Source organism: Aedes aegypti, chromosome 2, assembly GCF_002204515.2.
Source record: "Aedes aegypti strain LVP_AGWG chromosome 2, AaegL5.0 Primary Assembly, whole genome shotgun sequence".
Classification (NCBI taxonomy): Eukaryota; Metazoa; Arthropoda; class Insecta; order Diptera; family Culicidae; genus Aedes; species Aedes aegypti.
Genome location: NC_035108.1, coordinates 147,840,826 through 147,856,353, shown reverse-complemented (window position 1 = coordinate 147,856,353; position 15,528 = coordinate 147,840,826). Strand labels below are relative to the sequence as shown.

Sequence of the window (15,528 nt, the reverse complement as noted above, 5' to 3'; positions counted from 1 at the left end):
TTGTGACGTCGCTCTGCATGATATCTACAGTCGCCCCATAATTATGAATCAACAATACCGATTTATCACCCTGACACATCAGAATATAATTATTTTTATGAATATAGCTCGAATTTTAAGATTATTCATGAAAAAGTTTCGATTACGATAGAAATTTCAAACGTTCACACAGATCATGTGGATCAGTGAGAGAACAATCCGTCCATAATATCAGAACACTACAACAGCAATTTATCTGTAAGATAAACGAAATATGTATTAGCGAATGCATACGTTTTGGCGTTTCTCTAGGAAACGATATATTTTTGTACTGTAGTAAGGTTTTTCGGACCCTACGAATGTCAATCAACGCTTCTAAAGCCTGTCCACGTTAAATTTCGGACACCCAAATAATGGCAGCAAAAAAAAGTTACTCATAATTCAACAAAAACAATTGTTTATTTCAGAATAAAAGAGTTATATCTACAAAATAAACAGTTGACAAGGATGTTAATCCTTCTTTCTGTAAAATTCTCGAACTTTCTGTGGTACACCCGCCATCCGTGTCCGAAATTTATCGTGGACAGGCTTTAGGTGTATTGTGGACGTTTTATTCAATCTAACACTGATCCATAACCGTGGGACAACTGTACCCCGCCAAGCATCTCTTAGGATGCGCAGAGGAAACCGAAGAACAACCGCTATTGAATTATTAATTTTCCGCACCGAACGTTGATCTGCGAAAGCGCATCTTGACTCCAGGCTCTCCGTTTCTTCCTTGATCGATTACACGGACGCGCGCGCCTGATCGAGTAACGTTTAACCCGTCGTATTTTGAAGATGTGCAATGGACGGAAAACAACAGGTACATCGAACCGCTAAGAGGATCCATCCGAGCGAAATTCGAATGCAAATTAATGATAATTTTATGTTCATACTCTATCATACTTTGGGCATCAAATCAATTTATTGCTCGCTCTCCCCAGGTCCAGAATCTGAGCAGCAGCGGTGGGGTCAATTTTTGGGCTACGGGTTAGGAGGTACAAGGGAAACGTAAAATTTATAAAAGAGGATTGACCCCGCCGCGGTCGATACTTGTGAAAATTGTTATTACCGTTAAGATTCGAGCGAATGTTTTTCGGTTATTGTTCGGGTCTGAGTAGATTCGTGGAATAGATCACACCAAAACCTTCATTCAAATGTGCACTCCGAAGATAGATCTTGCGAGATTTGGGATCAGTCTTTTAAAAGTACACGTTATCGGTACAAACGCCTTTGATTTACAGAGCTAGCACGCTGTCTAGATCAAAGGCGTTTTGTTTCCATAATCGCTTTAGATTCAGAGAGATCTAAAAGAAGCTCCAAAAATTACAAAAAATATCCACAATTATGAAATCTTAGGCAAAAATGCAGTAGAATCTACAATTGTAGTGCTCTGTGGATCCATGAATCCACTGCATTCACGTGAGATCATGCAGAATGACTTTTTATGGAAAAATTGCCTATGGTACAGGTTTGCTTCTGTTAGTCAACTGACAATTTTCTTCCTTCTTCTTGGGACAAAGCCACTGGGGCAAAGCTTGCTCCACAGGTTAATGTTCTTATGAGCACTTCCACAGTTATTAACTGAGTGCTTTCTTTGCCAAAGTTTCCATTTTTGCATTCGTGTATCGTGTGACAGGTACGATGATACTCTATGCCCAGGGAAGTCAAGGAAATTTTCTTTACGGAAAGATCCTGGACCGACCGGGAATCGAACCCAGACACCTTCAGCATGGCTTTGCTTTGTAGCCGCGGAGTCATATGCTGAAGTCATATTAAATGTAGAACATCGACAGGAGTGTCAGACCAACGCTACGAATGTTAACTGTTCTCTATCACTGCATACCGTGAAAACCACTGCATTCACGCGAGGTCAACTCATGAGTATTTAATGAAATTCGTTCTGAGATTTTTTTCAAAAGCCCGACAAGAACGTATACGCCATTTCATCCACGGTCACTCTAAACAATTGCTTCAAAAATTCGTCGAGGAATTATTCGAGTAAATCTTTTCAAACATTTCAAATAATAATACCTATGTTTCGTGATTCTTCAGAATTTTTTCTAGGAATTTCGCCCAAAAAATTTAGAAGTTCTTCCAAACATTTATTAACAAATTCTCAAAGAAATCCTCATGGAATCTTCAAAAGTTCATTCAAAGTTTCACACCAGTTAATACTACAGCATTTTTTCCAAGAAATCCACCGATATTTCCTACACAATGTTTAAGAGATTTCGATGTTTCCTTTACAGTGATTTAATTGATTTGATCTTGTTTTTTTTTCAATTAAGTTAGCAATTATTTAAGAAAATGCTTTAAAATTTCGTCAAGAGTTACTATAGAAATACTTATTTATCAAGGGTGACTTGAGAACTTCCTAAAGTTTAATGAGAGGTTACTCAAAAATTTGCTTTAGAAATTCATCACGAAAAACTCCTGGAAGCATGCTTGGACAAATGTATTAAAAGACAATTTTACACCGTCTTCAGCACATTGGCTGCACAGACTGAACGATCACTAACATTAGGCAACGGACAACACGAAACACCCATTAGCCCAGTGATGAATTTTTCGTTTGACGAAAAGTTTCCACCGACTGGAGCGGGAATCGAACCCACACCTCGTGACACAATACGCCTAGACGACTGACGCCGCTAACCGCAAGGCCACGAAGCCCACGTATGAAGACTTCCGTGAGAAATCTCTGGAGTAATTCCTGGAATATCTGGAATTATATATGAAGTAATTCCTGATGGGATCTCTGAGGTAATTTCTAAGTTAACTTTTGCATAAATCCAGGTTGTATTTTGAGATATCTAAAATAAAGTTCATGGAGGAATTCCTTGGGAAAAATCTCTCAAATAAAAATATATTTTTATCTGTCGAACTTAAAGAAAAATACTTGAGCTAATTTCTGATAAAACTCCTTGTGAAAATAATTGAAAATGCATACAGTAATACAAACAGTATTATTTGTCGTATTGTCGCTAGGAATTCCAAAATAAAAGTTTTAGGAATATTCTTAGAGAAATGTCTGGTCTGATTCCATGAGAAATCAAACTCTTTTCTCATGGTTCCTGTTAGGCGTCGTTTTGTTTTTGGTTAAAGTGTGATCTCTTTTTTCAAGCAAGAGGATTCCAAATTTCCCTTTTTTTTAAGACACTTAGTCGCTACCAGCCCCAGGTCTGCTTCATGCACAATTTTTAAAATTATTGGAAAATATTTGATTTCGGGATAATCGATTCTGGATAAGTAATTTAAACAACTTTTAATTTAAAATGTCGCCACAATCATGATTGATTTAGAACTCTTGAACGCTATCGAATGAAATGCAAAGAATCCATTATTTATCTAAATTACCACGTTTAAATGTTATAAAAGTGGGTCTCTTTTAACCAGGGGCTTGAAAATCTGTGGTCTGTGGGAAAAAACGGATCCAGGGATTATTAAATCAAAATCATTGGAAAAAACTTCAGCTTTGATATGGTTAGCACCTTGCTTTAAAATGTCTAGAAGTGTGAGTAGCTATCGAATCGAAAACACTTTAAAAGTTTTTAAAAACACTTCAAAGTTTGTTCTCGTCATATAACATTAGATTATTTCCTAAACTTGGAATTATTTTGCAAAACCTGGAAATATCAAGGAATTTCGTTTTGATAAACGATAGACACCCTGATAAGATTAGTTGAGATATGATGGGAATAGTTGAAATACATTACTTTTTCAAAGACAATTTCAAAGACAAATTCTAAATGGAACGAAAACCAGATACGATCACAATAAAGGTTAGTACAGTGCTCAAGCTTCCTCGTCTCACTCATGGATACCGGTGAAACCTATAGAATATACAACTGATTAAAATGTAGTTTGAATCCAGGGAGGTTTTATCTGCAAAGCCATTTTTGACCATAGCTTTATTTGTTTGTGTTTTAGAACCCTATTCACTTTCACAAAGTTGGGTATTTTGACAACTTATGTAAATTTGTAGAACATTTTTACGATCATATACTTAAATTTAAAAAAATATTCGAATTGTACGATATTTCGACACTTATATTTTGTTAGGCGAATGACCATAATGGTCAAAACCAAGTAAAAAAAGATATTTTGACATATCATTGTACTTTAATAGAGTGACCAAATAGGGAGTTGGTGTTTTAAGCAAACTTGTTTACATTTATTTAATTTGAAACTGTGTCAAAGACACCATATTTGATAATCGTCAAATAAAAAAGTTAAAATTTACAACGCCACCTGCGGCGGGAATCCAAATAAAATTTTCTGGTCACCCGATGCGACCATCCCAAGACATTATATCGATTAAAGCACATTGCTGAAAAAAGTTCCTCTGCATCTCCATGGGTATCACATGAAGGAGTTTTAGTGGGTGGGTTCAACAGCTACATGATCAAGATTCACCTTACTAAGTGATGCGATTCATGTTGTTGTGTCATCACAAGCATTAAACGAGCTCACCAGCCTATGAAAAATGTGAAGAACTTCACGGTCTCTCATAAGATGGCATAGTGAATTGTTAATGGAAAGGTCATGGGCTTCGTTCTGTTTTAGTTCTGACAAGTATACCAAAACTCGTTACTTTCCTTAAAATTTATATTATCGCAAGAATGAAACAAGCTCACCAGTTCACCTAAGCTTTGTTCAGCTGAAGTTGTGATCAGTACATCAAAAAATCTCAGAAATTCGTTACTTTGCTTAAAATTTGAGTTATCACAAGCATGAAACGAGTTCACCAGCAATGAGCTGGAAAGATGTACAGAACATCATGGTATCTCATAAGAGGTCATAGTGAATTGTTAATGGAAAGGTCAGCTTCGTTCTGTTGAAGTTCTGACCTGTACACCAAAACTTCTTCGAAATTCGTTACTTTCCTTTAAATTTATGTTATCTCAAGCATGAAACGAGCTCACCAGCTTATGAAAGATGTAGAGAACTTCATAGTCGCTCATAAGAGGTCATAGTATATTGTTAATGAAGGGTCATGAGCTTCGTTCTGTTGACGAACGTTAGATTACGCGTTGATCCATCTCATTCAGATGTCTGAATAATATTTCCATGAAAAACAACATATCCAACGAATTGATCCAAGCTAATGACCTAACCCTACATTAGATCATCAACACGTCATCGTCACTGACTTCAGCTAATGGACTGCGAACCAAATGACGATCTACGCACGCAGTTATCGGCAGCCTGAGGCCCTGAATCAACTCGATTAGAAGAGTCTGCCGTTGCGGTGCCAGATGCCCAATGCAATCATCCTCTAAGCTAAGTGCATCATCCTATGGGCAATGTGCAATCCCCGCCAACATCCAATGCACTTACCAGCGCGCTCCATTTATTCGTCACGAACCGTTATAGTTACATTTTAATAGAGCATTCTCGTCGTCGGGGAGATGCTGATGAGCTAATCGTCTCCATCGTCGTCGTCGTCGTCATCAAGACTAGAGAAATGATCTAATTATGGGTGCCGCTTTCTTCTGCGCGAATCGCTTCGGAGTCTGTCAAATTCTTTATGCCTCTTGGGGTCCTTACGCTAAGCCCGCCAGCAAGCAAGCTTGTCATTATCACGGTAGAGGCCTACACCCCTTACGACAACGACTGCCCAGTGGATGACCAAATGAAGATATAATATTAAAACAGTTTTTACAACTTAAAATGCGGTAAAAAATAATTATTATTGTCCACGCGGAGTTGGCAGTCATGCAAATACGCAGCACTGGTAGCAGAGGTAGACATCGGACAGGGATCGCAATTTGCATTTAAGTAGGATGGTGCGAAAGGCCGCTCGCGACCGAGAAGGGATGATCGCTGTAAATCTCGCACACCGTAGGAATCGGTGTTTATTGCAAATGAAAACTCCGGACGCGGCGAATGATCATCCCACTCACCGTGGAAGGCCGCAGTAGTGTAATTATGCGATCCTAGGTTCGTTTTCTGATCGGTACAATGCATCCTTCTTGGGTAAATCAAAAGAACGGCACATACCACACACCACAAGGTTTCTACGCGGAATAGGTGCTAATGGTGAACCGATTATAAGCAGAAGATCTCAACAAAGTTGTGTGTGACACAAACTGAAACGTTCACTGCTAGCCGTTCTGAATCTCCCTGTCACTTACGACGATTGAGTGCCGATTCTTTGCATTCAGCCGACCCGTAAGCGACGATACCGTGTGCAATACTTCGCTGAATAAAAACGCACCTAGACCCGGTACGTAGATATGCCGGGCCATCATTTATTTATGAGCTGAAAAAGCCGCGATCGATTCGAACCGATGACCGAGATCGCGGACCGCAGCGCCCAACACAAGTGTTCAAAACGATCTTCAAAATTGCAATTATCATAAATATCCGCAGTCGGTTTGCCGTCCGGAGTGCAAAACGCTCTTCAGGGATTCGGAAGCGAAAAGCCGCGGCTCTCCCAACGATGAAAAAGTGCGCATAATCACACCGATGGCCATTTATTATAAATTATCGATCGCGAATTCAGGCTCTATTGTGACGGCGATTGATCACCTGGTTGGCCTCTCCGCGCGCGCGGTTCGATCTATCAGCAAATGTAGGGTTGTGCGTTAGACCCATACGAAAGCTGGCGAGGTCTCGCCTCGCTAGGGGTTTGTTTGTTTTAGCCGGGTCCTAGGCCGGGGCACTTGTTTCGGAGCATTATTTTATGATCCGCTACCTCGTAGGGTAAGTTGGTGCAATACGTCTCTATTCAATGTTTAACGAACCAGATTCACTATAAAATTTGAAATGGCTGTGGATCCTGACCATTCCAGAGTAAGGATGGAAAGTGGCGTACATCTCAGCTGAACCGGAACAAAACCAAAACAGAATACTCACGAGAATCACAATGCTGATTTACTCGTATCTGTCGTGCTCGCGAGTAAACGATGCTAAAGTGATTCGTGAATGTGCTCGGAGCTGTTCAGAGTTTATTCCGCTTTTGAGAAAAAAAAAACTATTTCCTTTCCGAGATTTCTACTTTACAAGGGTTTCTGATTACAAACTAGTAGTTCACTGTCGATTTGATGAATATACAATTGATTAGTCTGTCAAAACCGTAAAAAATCACACCTTGTTCGGTGACTCGCGAGTAAATGTTCGCGAACTTTTTGCTTCTTCTCTTTTTGTGCGTTCTCCCGAGCAAACGATTACGAACTTACACCGAACCTGTCCGCAAGTCTGCCATGTTAATTTTGCGTTGGTTTACACTCGTTACACACATTTCCACCAATGTTCAACCATCTCACTATGCAAGTTTGAAAGCTGTATGACACAGCAAAGCTAATATAATGCAAAAACTGTTTAAGGTCGATTTTCGATTCAATTTTTGAACAAAAAAGGATTTTTTTGGAGTAGAAGGGCATATTATTCCGCGCTACCCTACCTTCATCATCATCATCATCCGACGTCGACAACAGAGTAAAAGCAGCGACGCTGCCGCTCCAAGCCATGATCGATGAAATTTGCTCGACTCTCTTGTAATGTGGTTTCATTTCTTGGAATATCTTGCGCACAATAATGGCCATTATGGAGAAATAGCCAACCATCGCTGCCATCAATATGGGCACCAACTGCTGCCCCCTTCTACCTCCCAGGGAGTTCAGAGAAACCAACCAAGTGCCCCCTTCTTTCTCACCATATCAGAGAAGTGACGAACGACGTGTGGTGCGTGAAAAAGTGGCCACATCAAGACGATACTGCGGAGAAAAAATACTCAAACATCGGACAGCAGGTTCCCTCCCGGATAATGACCGCAACAATTGTACGGGGATGGCGGCGAAGACGAAGCAGCCTCTCCAATAATGGCGTCGGAATTTATTGTTCTTGCGCTGTGCGAGCGTTTAGGTCTTTTCTTCCACTGACTGACTGTCCAAATCTCCATTCATCATGGGCTAATTCAGCGCTTGTTAGACGCGCGAGTCTCTTTAGTCAAAGCGTCAAAGCTCCTCTAATACAAATACATACTCAACGCCGAAGGAGATAATACCCAATGTTGGATGGCATAATGCGCGGCGAACAGGGCACAGGGCTTTTAATAGATTTATAATGATTATTTATAAGTACGGCCGGTTCAGATGAACCCCAATAAATCTCTGGAAGCTTTATGTTTTATGGGTGTTCAGATAAATATCTCAATTCAAACACGTTTGGGCCGGGGACGCAGGTGAGGGCCTAGCCGGAGTGGCTAGCTTATATGCTAGTGTGTTGTCCGTTGGCAGTTTTTAAGATTGGACAGAAGGTGATATTTTTTGAATTGTTGCTCGTGAAGCTACTAGGACTAATATAGTGCACGCGAACACTTGCTAAATTTAACGATTTTTGTTCGTTGGTTTCTCTCGTTGTATTTCGTGGATTCTTCAAATTGTTCAGTAGTTCAAGTTCTTTTTAGTTCTACAGTGTCAATGACATCTAAACAAGTTGATGATTATGATCAATATGCGTCATAAATAAGGCCGCACGGGACGTCATCATAATCACCCTATCCATTTCAAGAAGCAAATCCCAAGAACCACTCCATATATCGATGCAAAAGTGTATCACTATGATTCTATATATGTAGTGCACAACCCGATAAATTTTCAGCTTCATCGGTTCACTAAAACTCGAGATTGGCTTTCACAATGTTTTGATGATTATTGTTAGAGTGAGACGAAAGATAGGGAAAATAACACGGTCTCCCGTGTCCCCTTAAACTATTCTGACACTTTCAAATAGTTGGGATTCTGAAGTAATGTAAGTTTTCAGGTGTTTTGGAGTTTTCCCTAATTCACAGATAGTTGAACAACCGTAGTTCAAGATTCATTACTACTAAATGAACCTTGCCTCTTCTTCACAAAGAAGATAAATTTTCTGGATTCGATTTTCCTGTTACTAATACTAGTCTGGTATTTGATTTTTTTATAATCTCACGTATAGTATCCTAACGGCGTATCTGCAGTTAGGATACTATATTTCTTCTTAGCTAATAAATTTGACAGTTGAATGTTTTCGACTGTTATTCTTATTCAATAGAAATTTCTCATCGTTTTTTTTTAACTCGATTTATAAAATCCAACGGAAATCGATTGAATTTCGCTCAGGAATCTGTCAAGTTAGAGAGCTGCCAAAAATATCATTTGTTTATCTCTAGTTTCTGCTAATAATCTTGTCAAGGAACCGCATCGCAACATTTAGATGTATCAATTTCACGGAATAATTCTGACTAGGATTACCTAACCAATCCATCGAAAATGTCGACAGAGTTTCGCTAAAGTTGTCTTTGAGATTCAGAAATTAATCCTTGGGAGAGTTTTGATCAGATTAGTGAATACTTATTCCACTACCGTGTATCCCCGCTAAATGATCGGTACCTAATGCAAACCATCGGGATTCATTTTGAATTTGAACTCCTAATCACCCTAGAATCGTGTTTCTGGTTACCTCTTTCACTGTTTTGTTTTGATACTGCGTTCCATTCCATTTTACTCCGTTCCATGAGCTAAATGACGTTTAAACCATTTTTAATCTGCATGTGAAAATTACCGGAGTACAAATTAAAAAAATGTTCAGATTAAATGTAGTCAAACCAACGGGGGTACACGGTAATCTGATCAAATATATCATATCGAGTATTGCTTTAGTAATACGCTTATGTCTCTTAGATTCTAAATTTCATCCGAACAGACAAGCATCCAAGCACCCAGGAGGCCAGGACCAGGGCCATTTTGGGTATTTCCGCTCCTATATCAACTTTTTCAGCCGCTTTGTTGTTTTTGGGCAATTGTATAGCATCCTTAAGGTGAAAATGAATCAAAGCTAAGCCTCAATTTTCAACAGCACTAATGTAGAGAACCAAATATCTGTTTAAGCTGAAAACTTTACCTATTCGTCGCCTGCTAGTGGTGACCAATCGATTAAAATTTTTAAGCTCAAACGGATGTTCGGTTCTCCAGATTTGTGCTATAGAAAATTTGAGGTTTGGTTTCGATTCATCTTCACCTTAACATCATTCAAAGTGTGGGCTGGTTTATTATCATTGTTTTATGTATCGAAACAAGGACTATGAAGCCGCTTTCAAATCCATACAATTCATCATTCGCATATTAGTGTCGAACGTTTTGTTGCTGCTTCAGTACAACTACTCGCCGTTGAAGGCCCTAATAGAAACCGCAGACGGTAAGCCCCTTTTTACGCGTCAGTCTTAGTTCTCCTTGGCGATTAACTGTGGGGGCGAGTGTACACTGAACTAAAACTCCGGTCGCACATTGAATGATTTGTAATTCACATGATTATAAAACTTTACATTCCACATTTTGAATGACTATGAAAGAATATGATGTACCCACAGTCTGTTGAGCAAAAACCATCCAATTCAGAGATGAATTTTAGATCACAATAGAATGGTATTAGGCAGCTAATCGAACAATGATAACACAAATGAAGAGCATGCAATTTATGACGGATTTTAATTTCTTCCATGTCCCAAACCAAAAATCATTCAATTACTGTCTGAAGTACCAGACGAAAAGGGGATGGTCAAATGTCAAATCAATCTTCCAAATCTATACGTAAACATAACAACGGCAGCGTGGTTTTCCAAGCGTTTCTGGGTGAATTTAACAGGTTATTGCACTTGAAATCTTACATTAGCCCCTTCGGTATCATTTATTTCACACTTCTTTATGGTATCTACCAACCACAGGTCGCTAATATGCTGGTATTCCATGGAGCTCATACAATGTGTTCGGCAGTTTGGCATCTGTTCCCGAAGACTGACGAATAATACATTTTATAACCTCGTAGTGGAAATAAATGCTAATGTACATTCATCAACAAAGTTCTGAAGTTGATTTTTTTTATTTGACTTCTTTTAAATTATTAACTAGAATGGAATAAGGATTGTTTACATGTGTGTATGATAATCATTCAATTTGAGGCATCTATTTGCCTCAAATTGACATGTGTGTATGATAAATCATTCCAAGACTGGGTGATTTTCATTCGGAGTAATTTGTAAACAGATGATTTTCGCGCAGATGAAAATCATCTTGATTGTGTCTGAAAATAGGTATGGGGCTCGGATGAGTCAATAATCATTCAATGTGCGACCGGAGTTTTCGTTCAGTGTAGGACGCTTGACGAGACCGCCGGGAAGCAAAAGCTTCTTATCGATTAGCTTAACTTGTCTCCTCTTCCTTACTCTTGAAACGTCATCGTTCCGACCAAACACACACAAAACCATCTCCTGCCATCGTGCTCGACTTTTTTGTTGTTTATGCTCGGTGTCGCTTTTTTGCAAAAGGAGGAGAACGGAATCTTCCAACTGCACTTAGTAAACATTTCAAATACAATATATAATGAAAATGAACAAATTAAAATATTTACAAAACACTGTGGTGGATCATGTTGCCAATCAATACTTTATTTCAAACTGAAACAACACAACGTACGGTGACATAAAACACACCACGTTAAAACAACTCAAATGTGGGTTAATAACACACGGAAAATAAAAATTACACAAAATGAGATAATTGTAACCACATGTTACACAATGTACACGGTTCATGCTGGTAGATAGCCAACGAAAGAATCAATGTTTTATACAGGTCGAAATTTGTTTCCGTTTGCAAGTTTCGGAACCTAGTCTGTTAAATTAGTAGCTGCAAGACGTCTTTTCATTTCGCGGGAAACGTCGTTGTCGCATGCCACAAGTCTTCCAAGGTAAACAAATTCTTCAAACACATTTCCATCAAACACTACCTCAGCACCTACATCACCAATCCAACCTCTGTCGCTACTTGCAATCATGTACTTCGTTTTGGTAGAAATAGTGATCAGGCCTATCCTCGCTGTGTCTCCTCCTCAGAGTCACGAAGACTCCTCCACTAACCTGCGATCGATTCCAATAAGATCCACATCGTCCGCAAAGCCAAAGAGCATGTGCGACCGTGTGATGTTAGTGCCGTTTCTCTGCACACCAGATATCCTAATAGCACCCTCCTCGAGTGCAATGGTGAACAGAAAATTCGAAAGTGCGTCTCCTTGCTTCAATCCTTCTAACGTCACAAACGAGGTTCACACTTCATCTGCAACCCGAACACTTGAATTCGAACCATCCGGCGTTGCACGTATCAGCCTAATTAGTTTTGCCGGAAAACCATGTTCAACGAAAAAAACGTTCACAAAGAACAATCAGAAATTGATTTCTGATGGTTGGAAGTTTGATTTTCAGTTTCAGTCAGTTCAGTTCTGGCAGTCTGAAATCTATAATGTGCAATGAAATAGCCTTTCGAATCTTAAGATCTGTTGAGCTTCAAGTCCCATACTTAATAGCAAGTTGACAGATATTAAATAGTTTTAAACGACTCAAATCGGACGAGCCAGTTCAACTGATCTCTGCATAGAAAGTTAGGTAGCCTCACTGAACTTCAGAATGAATAGGGTGTACTCGCGATATTGCACTATTTGTTTGAGCATATAGTAAACTTTTAGTATACGTTCTAAGGCTATAGCTGTCAAGCTCGAAGCAAATTTCGAAGACGTTGACTCAACATCGTACCACCACATGATCAAAACACCGGAAAATTAAGTCACATTTCCTGCTAATGACGCCAGCAAATCGTGTAAACCAGGTCGCACAATCCATCAACCGTGCAAGTGCGAGATAATAAAGTAGCGTCACTGATATAAAATATAAATTTCAGTTTCCATCAGCCCCGTTCCACAATATTCTTATACGACGAATGCGAACTAAATGTGATAAGTGTCACCCCGTCCCCCTTCAATAGTGTCTGCCAACAGCCGCCCCTCAACTGTGGGAACAACTTTTCACCGAACTGATTACACGCAAACAAACCCCCTTCGCCTCCATCGCCTTGCCCTCCTTATCAACCCCCCTTGTCGGAACAGAACGGAAGTCAAATCAAGAGCAGCTAATTAGCGAAAATGAAAACACAGAAAAAAGTATAAACTACTGTCCCCCTATCAAGCATATAGGTACTTGTCGCCATCGCACAGTGGCGCGCCTTTTTGTGAAGATCGGACAAAACCTCTATCGAATAACAATCGTCAAATCAAAGGCTTAGGACAGAGCTTTCAAATAAAGTCAATTTCAATAAGTATGTGCTACATCAACATTTCCTTTCCGTATCCCAAGTTACGGTAAAGTTGGTCGTGACCAGGAATAGCAATATTCATGCTTTTGGTAATGCTTTTCAAGATTGGATCAAGGTTTACTCCCCAGCTTTGATCCTGAAAGCGGTCAGGATGAGACTATTAAATGACTAGCTATTGCAGAATACGTTCTCAATTGATTTCGAAACACGATCAAAGCAAGCGAAAACATCCCATCTATATCGGTCCATGATCGGCAATGTCTCGCAAGTTGTAACAAGCTTGATAAATAACAACTGTGAAAGAGAGCCCCAAAGAGAGAGCGATGATAAAACCCATTTTTCTCGCTTATTTACCATTGCGGGTAGGCATTTTACTCAGCAGTAGACGGTAAACAGACTCTCATGATGTGTTGCAGATTATGATTGTTACAAAAAGCGATAAGTGAGAGATACTCTCCATTTTCTCAGAATTCAACCCCTGACCTTGAATGTTTCTAGTATCTAATCTACGAGGTATATCGTAGCAACGCTAAAGCTGAAGCCTATTGAGCTCAACTCGGTTATGATTTGGTTGAAATACAGCTGTTTAAAGCTTTGTTTGTTGAATTTAAACTAAAGAATTACAATTTTGTTGAGTTTTCCACACTTGATGCTGCCGAAAATTAAAAACGAAACAGTCCAATCTCAAATTTTGAGGAAGCGTCACCCAATGGTATACACGCAGCGAATTGAACTATTGAAATTCATACATTTTGCCAGGAATGAAAGATGGAACGATTATTACAATACGAACGCTTTATATAACGTTTTAGCATCACTCTAATTGAAGGCGTCGACAGCTGCGTGCTATATGCATGGACCTTTCGATCGCAACGTTCTTGGTTTGATTCCGGGTGCCGTGGAAACTTTTATTGTTTTAAAATTTCGGTTTCATAAGGCAAGCATATGAATTTCTACCCGATTTCTTGTGGCGAATTTTCATAAGGGGTTTCTATGAACGATAGTTTATTTGCCTGGTAGTCTACGAAAAAAATTAAAGTGTGATTTTGAGAAGATTTATTTTGCTCGGCCATGCGCCACTGTGATCGCTGTAGCCGTCGTCGTTGACATCATGCACCTCGATGAACGATCGTTAGCAGCCCAACTCCACCAGCACCAATATAGGTCCCAGCCGGAGTTCGTTAAGCCTTCCCATCTATCACTCCGGTCGGTGTCCACGTCGCGGCTTGGCGGTTGTCGGTTTCGATATGCGCCGATCGAAGAATCGGTCCTTTCCGCCACATGCTCTCTCTGCCAAGCAACGAACTCTGCAGCGCAAGAACCTACACCAGCTCTCCCCGCATGACTTGCACTCATTATCGCTTCAATAAAATTTATTGAAAAATTGTTACGCGTCTCGTGGTCGTCATCATCGCCCGGAACCGAGCGACAGACTACATATATCGACGAGTCATGTTTTTGCAAGATCCCCCCGCCTGTTGACGCCCTCCTTCGGTCTCCTCCAGTCAAGAGTCGATGAGAAAATGGTTTGATATAGATTTTTTTTCACTTCAATTAAATCCCTCTCCTTATGGAGTTATAATGAGCTAGAGAGGTTGTGGAGAAGATCCAATCGAAGAAGATGGCGTTTGATAAAACGTCGGAAAAACAAAGCCATAAAAATGAATAATCGATTGTTTAGTGATTCGATTAAATGATGACATTTTTTAGAGCCAGGATGAAGCACAAATATTTATAATTGCTTATGATCGGTGCTGCGTGCCATCAGACCTGAGACGATCGGACGGAGCTCTTTCAGTACTTGTTTGTTATACGGAGTTCTTTATTGCTATGACGAATAGTACTTCCAAGTGCTTGCCAACAGATGGCTCTAATTGTCATCTATTAACGGCAATTTGATGATCTTCCAAAGAAATCATTGTAAATTTGACAATGGACCATTCAAATAATCAAAACGGCAGTTATGAGAAGCACAGATAGCGCCACCGTAGTCTTGCGCGTTTGACAGAACAGCAATGATGTCACAATGCTAAATCCCATATATGTTGTCTTCGCTGTTTAGAGTGCCGAAATAGTTACCTTGAATGATCCATTTAAGATCCATACTACTAAATAGGGATGATTCGATTGGAAATTTAAATTCTGTTTACAAGTGAATTTCACAGGAAACTTCCGAAAGAAGGTTTTACTGCTCATTTGACCTAATAAGAAAACACTTGAACACGGCTTAAGACTCCTCTGGAGCTCCTGAAGTTTTTCTTTCCTCGCTGGCATTACGTCCCAACGCAATCATTGGAGCGGATCAATATTTGCCTAGGAGCCGACATTCTTTGACAGCTCGCAGCCCATGTCCCATTAGGAGAAGCATCGTTAAAATAGAGTG

At 39.7% G+C, this 15,528-nt stretch overlaps 1 protein-coding gene across 5 annotated transcripts in view; it reads left to right on the top strand.

Moving 5' to 3' along the window:
• The window catches only part of LOC5564305 (protein grainyhead), a 682,122-nt gene that overhangs the window by 648,420 nt on the left and 18,174 nt on the right, over positions 1–15,528 (top strand). The window lies entirely within an intron of this gene.